Genomic DNA, 2,941 nt, shown 5'->3' with positions numbered 1-2,941 from the left:
TGTTGAGTCACACCGTCTTCTGTCCTGGGGCTGATCCTGTGGCTTGTGTAGTACTCGTAGATCGCTCGTCTCTCGTTGCTTTTCGGGGAAATGCTTTTCACCAGCCAACACCTGACCCTTATTTACGGTGCGGCTCGAGATGATTCTCCTCGTCGCCGTCGGCCAGCACCCGGGAAAATGTCACTCGGTGGCCTCGGTAAGAGTGTGCGGCATTCGTTTTTGCTGCTACTGTGGCGGCAGCTCGGACGACGGGCGAACGTCAAGCACGAGCGCCAAAAGTGGAGGTTGAATCGCAGCAAAAACAGCCGACCAAACAAAGCACCCTCGCAAAATTCCTAGCCAACCTGGCTGGCAACCGGATTCTTTAACGAGCGCGAAACAGACACAGACACAAGGATGCACAGCAGCGATCGCGAGAACTCGCGGCTTGCTCGCAAATAGTGACCTCCGCCGTTGGTGGCTGGAGCAGCAAAAAACAAAGCCCGAAAGCAAAGAAAAAGGAATCTGACAAGGGTCACCAACACTAACACTGGATAACAGACTCACGCGCACACAAACATACACACCAGCAGACACCTAGGACACACCAGCTTCTCCGGTAGGTCGTCCGCTCCGCAGAAAGAACAACTTTTAAGCTCACTCACTCACTCACTCAGCTGGGCACTGGCTGTGGGCACCTTTTCCCAACGAAATTTTTCCACCGCCCTGAGCCTCCTCTTCCTCGTTGAGGGCTGACCGCGTTTTCCGATCTTTTTTTTTCTCCGATTTTTCCCCGGAACACCAGGAACTAAACCGGAGGGATGGACACTCGGAGGGATGAAATGGAATGCCGGGAGGGGTTGGGGTGTGGGGTGGAAATAATCACTAAAACACTAACAAACAGTGGCGATTCGCTCCGCAACCATTTCCGGACGATCCGGACGTTCGCTCGTTGCCACAGGTTGCCACAGGAGGTCTCTTCGCGACACTTTCCTCGCGACGCGACGTGGCCCCCACCGAAAGGGCACCATTGTTTTTCACCTCACTTTTCTAGCGCCCGAATTCCACCCTCCACAGCGCAGATTTGGCTTCTTTTCACTGCCCTCCGCTTTTCTCTTTTTGGTTTTTTTTTTCGGGGATTTTTTCGACTTTTTGTGACTGGCTTTTTGTTCGACTGCTGCCGAGCGACCCAACTACTACTCTGACACTAACCACTGGTCCGATTCGCTCAGACTAGCGATTTGAGGTTTTCCATTTGGATATTTAATTCCTTTTGCTTTTTTCTTCCACTCGCTCGCCGTCCCCGGGTGTTTCAGTTTAATTTTTTCCGGCAAATGGGGCTGAGCACAGAAGTGTTTCTCTCTATTCAGTGGTTTGACAGATTTTTCTGCTCGTTTTTATGTTGCTACACTCACATACACTGACGGCCACGCCACGTCTGCCTGCCTCACGGAGGGCCAGCAAGAGGATGTTTCACTTTTTCATCGTTTGCCGAGATTGCCGATTCCTTGGCGAGCACTCGGACTCGAACCCCGGGAGCTTCACTCTCTGTCTTCTGTCTTGCACTGGATAACGATTATATCCTGTCGTAGCCTGTTAAAGGGAAATGGAATACACACAAAAAAACATGAACGATGGTACAGCCGTTCCATTGGACTATTATTCGAAGCCGGCTCCGGCACCGTCTCTGGATTTCGTTGGGTGAGTTATGCTCGACCCTCACACGGTCGCCGCTTGTCGACAAACTACCGATCTCGATCGTCTGGTCATTCGGCGAACGGTCGCCTGTCGAGCGCACCAGCGGTCCACACTTCGTTTCACACGCCGACAATCTGTTTACAGTGTCTCCTTTCGTCACGGGTCGGGCTGCATTTACATTTTATCACTCTGCATACTCTGCGACACGCCGCATGTGCATGGTTTTGCTGCACGACGGTGGCAGTTGCTGTAACGGAAGAGAAAAAGAACAAGAACAGAGAGTTAAATGAATGTTCAAATGGGGTTCAAATGTTTGTTTTCCGTTTAGAATGGTTAAGAGAACCACTATGTGCATAATCGCCGAGAGATGCGAATCAGTTGTTTAATCGAATAATACTCAATGACTTAGTTAGATAAATACACAATTAGCTTGCCCCTACACACGTAGCATCTCGTGGTAAACAAGAGTTGCTTGAATTAAATTTCATAGGTTTTAGTTTGTTTATGCGTTGAATTATTCACTTCCTCTTCATTCAAGCATTGATAGTATCCACAACATGGCAAACTCGGCAATTCTCTTCTAGAAGAACACCTTAACTACCAAACACCTCGGCTAGAATAAATCTTCTTTGAGGCTTTGGAAATTTCTTCACTACCAAAGAAGCTGCTTCACAAGTAACACCATTTAGAGAAAAAATCAATTTGTTTCCAACTAGTGCCGGTGTTCTTGGACATAGAGGTAAAGGTGATTCGAAAACTGGTCGCCAGGCCGCGCAAAACAATAAAAATGTAGCTCCATTGACGAAACCCGATGATGGAGGCGCCAGGTAACCGGTAAAACTCCAAACTTTCAAGGGTTTTGAAATGTAGAAATGTTGGAAAAGTGTTTCTTCATTAAATTCTTTTAACACTACTGTCATTGCAGATATCGGACCAATCTTCAATTCCAGCATATGAATAGAATAAAATTACATAGAACATACAATCGACGACCATACATACATTTACACCGTGGACGCGGTCTAAATCATTCTGTATTTTATGGCTATCCTATTTGTAAAAACTTCAAGATTATAGAGATTCGAAATAGAAGAATTTAAATCAACGCAATCAAATCAATGTTTCGTTACACCCAACATCACTCTCCTTTACTCCGTGATCCTTAATCAACTGATTTGTATTTCGCGCTATTTTTATCTACTTCATGCACCACAGCACTTCAAGATCGAACATTCCAACATCCACAAAAGGAACAAGAGGACAA

At 47.0% G+C, this 2,941-nt stretch overlaps 1 protein-coding gene across 1 annotated transcript in view; it reads right to left on the bottom strand.

The window, feature by feature from the left end:
* Window positions 1-1,517, bottom strand: part of LOC126572692 (lachesin) — a 90,212-nt gene extending 88,695 nt beyond the window's left edge. The window contains exon 1 of the mRNA XM_050232213.1: window positions 1-1,517. This exon is cut by the window's left edge and continues 105 nt beyond it. The gene's annotated coding sequence lies outside the window, so the exon portion shown is untranslated.
* Between the last annotated feature and the right edge of the window lie 1,424 nt (window positions 1,518-2,941).

Source organism: Anopheles aquasalis, chromosome 2, assembly GCF_943734665.1.
Source record: "Anopheles aquasalis chromosome 2, idAnoAquaMG_Q_19, whole genome shotgun sequence".
Taxonomy (NCBI): Eukaryota; Metazoa; Arthropoda; class Insecta; order Diptera; family Culicidae; genus Anopheles; species Anopheles aquasalis.
The sequence above is the reverse complement of the archived record's forward strand: the minus strand, read 5'-3'. Positions and strand labels throughout refer to the sequence as shown.